The sequence below is a fragment of the Salvelinus fontinalis genome, chromosome 2 (genome assembly GCF_029448725.1).
Source record: "Salvelinus fontinalis isolate EN_2023a chromosome 2, ASM2944872v1, whole genome shotgun sequence".
Classification (NCBI taxonomy): domain Eukaryota; kingdom Metazoa; phylum Chordata; class Actinopteri; order Salmoniformes; family Salmonidae; genus Salvelinus; species Salvelinus fontinalis.
In genome coordinates this window covers 52,450,477-52,458,953 of record NC_074666.1, presented here as the reverse complement: position 1 = coordinate 52,458,953, position 8,477 = coordinate 52,450,477, and the positions used below count along the sequence as shown (strand labels likewise).

The following is an 8,477-nucleotide window of genomic DNA, read 5'->3' as shown; positions in this document are numbered from 1 at the left end:
AGTAGAATCATTTTTCTTCTATCACGACTCTGACAAGCCCGAGGCGGAGGATATACGGCTCCCTCGGGAACAGGCCCCGACCCCAGTGATCTGTGTGAAGGGGAGGCGGAGAAAGAGAGGCCGGAGGGTGAGCTGCCTTCTGAGGAGTTGGAGGCAATTGAATAAACCCCCACTCCCCTCAATTCTGCTAGCAAACATGCAATCTTTGGACTATAAAATGGACGAGTTATTGGGAAGATTAAACTACCAACGCGACATTAAAAACTGTAACATCTTACGATGTACCGGCAGGATAGAACAGCGGCGTTTGGTAAGACAAGGGGCGGCGGTCTATGTATTTTTGTAAACAACAGCTGGTGCACGATATCTAAGGAAGTCTCGAGCTATTGCTCGTTTGAGGTAGAGTTTCTCATGATAAGTTGCAGACCACATTACCTACCGAGAGAGTTTTCATCTATATTCTTTGTAGCTGTTTACATACCACCACATTCAGAGGCTGGCACTAAGATAGCATTGAATGAGAAACTTAAATCAGTTTTACCAAATTTCTATCAGCATGTTAAATGTGCAACCAGAGGGAAAATAAGTCTGGACCACCTATACTCCACACACAGAGATGCATACAAAGCTCTCCCTCGCTCTCCATTTAGCCTATCTGACCATAATTTCATCCTCCTGATTCCTGCTTACAAGCAAAAATTTAAGCAGGAAGCACCAGTAACTAGATCAATAAAAAAGTGGTCAGATACAGGACTGTTTTGCAAGGACAAACTGGAATATGTTCAGGGATTCCTCCAATGGCATTATGGAGTACACCACATCTGTCATTGGCTTCATCAATAAGTGCATCGATGACGTCTTCCCCACAGTGACCGTACGTACATACCCCAACCAGAAGCCATGGATTACAGGCAGCATCCGCACTGAGCTAAAGGCTAGAGCTGCCGCTTTCAAGGAGCGGGACTCTAACCCAGAAGCGTATAAGAAATCCCGCTATGCCCTCCGACGAACCATCAAACAGGCAAAGCATCAATACATGACTAAGATCGAATCGTACGACACCAGCTCTGACGCGCGTAGGATGTGGCAGGGCCTGAAAAACATTACAGACTACAAAGGGAAGCACAGCCGAGCGCTGACCAGTGACACGAGCCTACCGGACGAGCTAAACTACTTCTATGCTCGCTTCGAGGCAAATAACACTGAAACAGGCATGAGAGCACCAGCTGTACCAGAAGACAGTGTGATCACGCTCTCCGCAGCCGATGTGATAAGACCGTTAGACAGGTCAACATTCACAAGGCCGCAGGGCCAGATGGATTACCCGGACGTGTACTGAGAGCATGCACTGACCAACTAGCAGCTGACATTTTCAACCTCTCCCTGTCCGAGTCTGTAATACCAACATGTTTTAAGCAGACCACCATAGTGCCGGTGCCCAAGAACACTAAGCTAACCCGCCTAAATGACTACCGACCTGTAGCACTCACGTCTGTAGCCATGAAGTACTTTGAAAGGCTGGTCATGTCCACATCTACACCATCATCCCAGACTCCCTAGACCCACTCCAATTTGCATGTCGCCCCAACAGATCCACAGATGCACTCCACACTGCCCTTTCCCACCTGGACAAAAGGAACACCTATGTGAGAATGCTATTCGTTGACTAAAACTCAGCATTCAATACTATAGTGCCCTCAAAGCTCATCAATAAGCTAAGGACCCTGGGACTAAACACCTTCCTCTGCAACTGCATCCTGGACTTCCTGACGAGCCGCCCCAGGTGGTAATGGTAGGTAATAACACATCCGCCACGCTGATCCTCAACACAGGGGCCCCTCATGGGTGCGTGCTCAGCCCCCTCCTGTACTCCCTGTTCACTCATGACTGCACGGCCAAGCACGACTCCAACACCCTCATTAAATTTGCCGATGACACAACAGTGGTAGGCCTGATCACCGACAACAATGAGACAGCCTATAGGGAGGAGGTCAGAGACCTGGCCGTGTGGTGCCAGGACAACAACCTCTCCCTCGACGTGATAAAGACAAAGAAGATGATTGTGGACTACAGGAAAAAGAGGACCGAGCACGCCCCCATTGTCATCGATGGGGCTGCAGTGGAGCAGGTTGAGAGCTTCAAGTTTCTTGGCATCCAGATCACCAACAAACGAACATGGTCCAAGCGCACCATGACAGTCGTGAAGCGGGCATGACAAAACCGATTCCCCATCAGGAGACTGAAAAGATTTGGCATAGGTACTCAGATCCTCAAAAGGTTCTACAGCTGCACCATTGAGAGCATCCTGACTGGTTGCATCACTGCCTGGTATGGCAACTGCTCGGCCTCCGACCACAAGGCACTACAGAGGGTAGTGCGAATGGCTCAGTACATCACCGGGGCCAAGCTTCCTGCCATCCAGGACCTCTATACCAGGCGGTGTCAGAGGAAGGCCCTAAAAAATTGTCAAAGACTCCAGCCATCCTAGTCATAGACTGTTCTCTCTGCTACCGCACGGTAAGCGGTACTGGAGTGCCAAGTCTAGGTCCAAGAGGCTTCTAAACAGCTTCTACCCCCAAGCCATAAGACTCCTGAACATCTAATCAAATGGCTATCCAGATAATTTGCATTGCACTCCCCCTTCCCTCTCCACACCACTGCTACTCTCTGTTGTCATCTATGCATAGTCACTTTAATTAACTCTACCTGCATGTACATACTACCTCAACTAACCGGGGCCCCAGCACATTGACTCTGTACCGGCACTGCCCTGTATATACTGTTATTTTTTACTGCTGCTCTTTAATTACTTGTTACTTTTATCTCTTATTCTTATCCATATTTTTTTTAACTGCACTGTCGGTTAGGGGCTCATAAGTAAGCATTTCACTGTAAGGTCTACACCTGTTGTATTAGGCGCATGTGACTAATAAAATTTGATTTGAATGTCACACATTCACAATCCAAGTCTCAGTTGTCAAGGCTTAAAAATCATTCTTTAACCTGTCTCCTCCCCTTCATCTACACTGATTGAAGTGGATTTAACAGGTGACATCAATAAAGGATCTTAGCTTTCACCTGGATTCACCTGGTCAGTCTATGTCATGCAAAGAGCAGGTGTTCCTAATGTTTTGTACACTCCGTGCATATACAGTGCCTTTGGAAAGTATTCAGACCCCTTGACTTTTTCAACATTTTGTTACATTACAGCCTTATTCTAAAATGGATTAAATAAATACATCTCCTCAGCAATCCACACACAATACCCCATAGTGACAAAGTGAAAATAGGTTTTATAAACTTTTGCAAACGCATTAAAAATTTAAAACAGAAATGCCTTATTTACATAAGTATTCAGACCCTTTGCTATGAGACTTCCATTGATCATTTATTTATTTTTATTTAACCTTTACTTAACTTGGCAAGTCAGTTAAGAACACATTTTTTATTTACAATGACGGCCTACCGGGGAACAGTGGATTAACTGCCCTGTTCAGGGGCAGAACAACAGATTTTTACCTTGTCACCTTTCGGTTACTGGCCCAACACTCTAACCACTAGGCTACCTGCCGCCCCTACCTGCTGTCCCATCATCCTTGAGATGTTCCCACAACTTGATTGGAGTCCATCTGTGGCAAATTCAATTGATTGGACATGATTTGAAAAGTCACACACCTGTCTATATAAGTTCCCACAGTTGACGGTGAATGTCAGAGCAAAAACCAAGCCATGAGGTCGAAGGAATTGTCCAAGACGGGATTGTGGTTCGAGGCACAGATCTGGGGAAGGGTACCAAAAAATGTCTGATTCATTGAAGGTCCCCAAGAACACAGTGGCCTCCATCATTCTTAAATGGAAGAAGTTTGGAACGACCAAGACCCTTCCCAGAGCTGGCCGCCTGGCCAAACTGAGCAATCGGGGGAGAAGGGCCTTGGTCAGGGAGGTGACCAAGAACCCGATGGTCACTCTGACAGAGCTTTAGAGTTCCTCTGTGGAGATGGGAGAACCTTCCAGAAGGACAAGCATCTCTGCAGCACTCCACCAATCAGGCCTTTATGGTAGAGTGGCCAGACGAAAACCACTCCTCAGTAAAAGATACATGACAGTCCGCTTGGAGTTTGCCAAAAGGCACCTAAAGGCTCTCAGACCAATAGAAACAAGATTGTCTCGTCTGATGAAACCAAGATTGAACTCTTTGGCCTGAATGCCAAGTGTCACATCTAGAGGAAACCTGGCACCATACCTATGGTGAAGCATGGTGGTGGCAGCATCATGCTGTGGGGATGTTTTTCAGCAGCAGGGACTAGGAGACTAGTCAGGATCGAGGCAAAGATGAAAGGAGTACAGAGAGATCGTTGATGAAAACCTGCTCCAGAGCGCTCAGGACCTCAGACTGGGGTGAAGGTTCACCTTCCAACACGACAACGACCCTAAACACACAGCCAAGACAACGCAGGAGTGGCTCCGGGACAAGTCTCTGAATGTCCTTGAGTGGCCCAGCCAGAGCCGGGACTTGAACCAGATTGAACATCTCTGGAGAGACCTGAAAACAGCTGTGCAGTGACGCTCCTAATCTAACCTGACTGAACTTGAGAGGATCTGTAGAGAAGATTTGGAGAAACTCACCAAATATAGGTGTGCCAAGCTTGTAGTGTCACACCCAAAAAGACTTGAGGCTGTAATCACTACCAAATGTGCTTAAACAAAGTACAGAGTGTATGGTCTGAATACCTATGTAAATGTGATGTTTCAGTTTTTTTTTATACATTTGCTAAACTTTCTAAAAACCTGTTTGTGCTTTTTCATCATGGGGTATTGTGTGTAGATTGATGATGGATGGGGAAAACGATGTAATCAATTTTAGAATAAGGCTGTAACCTTACAAAATGTGGAAAAAGTCAAGGGGTCTGACTACTTTCTGAAGGCACTGAATTTGCAATATCATCACTAATATCCTTACATCTACATTTCCTGAGCGGATCAAATATACAGCTGGTTATATAGAAGCAAAGAGTTTCCATGCCAGAGCCCTCCCCCCAACGGATACAAACAAAAAGTGAAAGTAAAACTGACTGCCATGAAAACACAGCGAAAGCCTGCTATCCTTGGGTCCCTCAATCTTTATTTATGTTAAGCATATTTTCTGTATATTTATGGATGTATTCACTGAAATGCGTTTTACTATGGAATATGATCTTCTCACTGCATTGAAGGTGAGTTTGCATGTAGATGTCCAAGGATATGATACAACTATTACTTAGGCCTTAGGGATTGCCAAAGCAATGTTTTCACAGAAGATTGGTCAAAACATGGTTGTGTATTTATGTTGTTCATGTAAGAATGTAATACTAAATACACTCAAATGTGTGTATTGGTAATAAAGCATTTATTGACTTGCTCCATAGTTTCATATAATCTGTTACCGACATGCTATGTGAGAAAGTGGAAGTGAGGGACTGTAAAGAAAAATGAAATGCCTGTCTTACGTAGGCTTCTATGCTCTTTTTGAAACTCTTCCACCCATACCTTGAATTGCTGTACCACGGAAGCAGCATAGATTCATTCCGGCTGTTTATAACTGATCGATTTTGATGGACCTCAGTTTTAGAATGTATAGATGTGTGTGTGTTTTGTGAGTGTGGTGGGGGGGGGGGGGGGGGGGGGGGGGGGTTGCTTGCGTACGTGTGTCTGTGCCTGTGTGCCTGTGTGTGTACAATTAATTTGCAGATAAATGTGAATATCTTTAAAGAACATTTGAATTTCTGTTCTTTAATGTTTCTTTGGTGTCAGAGTTTGTGTAAATTGGAGCCCTAGGCAAATTGTCACTGATAGGGTTTAAGTGAAATGTGTGATGCCATTTTATACATTTCCAAATATTTATTTGGCTGGCCCATTGAAGAATTGATTACATCACTGCCTCTCTTTCTTTCCTTGTGACATGTGATTGATACCACATCACGAGCTTTATTGGCACAAAAAAATGCTTCACTTCACACTTCAAAAGTTTGATAGAAGACCACAAGATGTCGCCAAGAGTATACTGCAAAAACATTGATTGTCCTAAAACGGGTTCATGCGAGGAGTCGGTTACTCTCGTTACTCTCACAGTTTATAACAATAAAAGTATAAACTCATCTTTTAACCAGGTGTCATATGGTTTTTACTATGACAGTACTGTTAATGTGAAGCAATGTGTGAGGTATTTTCATGATTGTGAAGAGTTTTGTCACAAAGCCTAAAGTTAGTTAGAAACGGCATGCTTGTCTACAATGCACTGGTAGGCCTTTGTGCATGCAGGTAATTCTCTAGTATTAAACATGCAGAATTCTAAATAAAGGCCTTCTGAATGTATCAAAGTCAGGATGATGATCTCTCAAGCTATTTCCATGACAGAGCCAGAACAGATGTGTTTTTTTTATAGTGTTTTGGATGTGGAATGCTGCCAAGCAATATTTTTTGTCTCTCAATTGTAAGACAGTGATAGTGATCAAGGAAATTGTGAACCAGGTCAGAAAACGCAATGCACCTAGACTTGTGAGCATTGGTGGAAAAAGTACAAAATTGTCATACTTGAGTAAAAGTGAATATAACTTAATAGAAAATGACTCAAATAAAAGTGAAAGTCTCCCAGTAAAATATGACTTGAGTAAAAGTCTAAAAGTATTGTGTTTTAAATATACTTAACAATCAAAAGTAAATGTAGTTGCTAAAATATACTTAATTATCAAAAGTTAAAGTATGAATGATTTCAAATTCCTTATATTAAGGAAACCACGCGGCACAATTGAATAGTTCTTTTTAAATTTGCGGATAGCCAGGGTCACACTCATCATTTACAAACAAAGCATTTGTGTTTAGTGAGTCCACCAGATCAGAGGCAGTAGGGATGACCAGGTATGTTCTCTTGATAAGTGTGTGAATTGGTCAATTTTCTGTCCTGCTAAGCATTCAAAAATTAACGAGAACTTTTGGGTGTCAGGGAAAATATGTTGACTAAAAAGTACATCATTTTCTTTAGGAATTCTAGTGAAGTAAAAGTAAAAGTTGTCAAAAATCTAAATTGTAAAAAGTCAAGTAGAAATACCCCAAAAAACTTCTTAAGTAGTACTTTAAAGTATTTTTACTGAACTACTTTACACCACTGCTTATGAGCCAGAATTCCAAATAATGTGAGGCCTAGTACTGGAGTAATCCTGATGTGTAGCAGTCTACAAGTATTCACCTCAAACAATTAACCTACAGAAAACAAACTACAGTGCTTAAATGCCCATTGAGATTCACATTGAGGATCAAATCATTCAATAAAATCTGGTTTAATGCTGCTGATGCAGAGATAATGGCATTTCTCTGGTACGTGTGTCAAGTCAGCCACCGGTATGTAGCCTAGTTCTTATGTAACCTGGTATTTGTCAATGTTGTGTATTGTGTAAATCGCAGTAATTGCAGTAATTATCTGACTTAGGTTTATTATATCAATTGTTGTGGTTGGTTCTAACGATGAACTTAGCCTTAAAATATTTTTGCAAGCCAGAGCCTGGACAATTTAAATATGTGTGCACAGGTAATGGATGTGGATCCATGACAGGACTCATAGTTTCCTGTAAATGCTTCTCTCTTCTCAGTGGGGACACTCCTCTTCTCAGTAGCGACACTCCCTGGCCAGAGGCCCACACTGCAGCCCTAGGAAAAGTCACGTGATTTACAAGAAATCGGACCTGCAGCTCAGCCACAGCCTGCTACAGACAACAACAATTGCAGATGTTTGAGCCTGTCCACTGAGATTGTTTTGTAGCAGCATCCTGTATGACGATTGTATTTTATTACTCTCAGTCCAACCTTTGATTTATCAAGTTAGAGGGAGAGTGAAGAAAAGTTCAAGGTTGTAATTTGGATACCTTGTATAATATCTTGCTTATACAAAAATAGTTTATTTATGGTTTTGTCTTTCACTGCTCCTACTGTAACTCGTCATTCTGGTTTCTGCACGTGATTCTGATGTTTCAAAACGTAAGCATGTTTTGACCAAAGACTATAGGTAAATGTAGGAATTTCTGGGTTGAAATTGCCCTCTGCAGAGCTAGAGTTATTTTGGTTGTTTAGCAAAGTTTATATGCATCATTGGCTAAATTGCCACAAGGATGGGGGAAATTCCCCCTTCGGGCAGCAAAACAGTACAACTCCTCCTCTTTCTCAATTTTCAAACAGAAATGGGGTGTGTCTTTGGTGGTTTATCAATGTGTCATTCTGGTCATTCATGCCATGACCATGGTAGTTAGTTCGTTAACTAATGCCGCAATCACGTGCTAGTCGGAACTGGTTAACTCCAAAATTTCCAACATGCTAACTGGTTGTAGTTATGCATGTGCCGTGTTCGACCAGTTAGCAAGTCGGACATTTCTGAGTTCCCTAGTTCCGACTAGCACATGAACGCGGTTTAAGCTAGCCACTTGTAGCTAGCCTGTAACTCCTCCTGTAGG

General features: G+C 42.9%; 1 protein-coding gene across 1 annotated transcript in view; it reads left to right on the top strand.

The window, feature by feature from the left end:
* The first annotated feature begins 5,068 nt into the window (after positions 1–5,068).
* The window catches only part of LOC129820953 (long-chain-fatty-acid--CoA ligase 6-like), an 81,936-nt gene continuing 78,527 nt past the window's right edge, over positions 5,069–8,477 (top strand). Inside the window, exon 1 of the mRNA XM_055878119.1 lies at positions 5,069–5,213. The gene's annotated coding sequence lies outside the window, so the exon portion shown is untranslated. The remainder of the gene's footprint in view (positions 5,214–8,477) is intronic.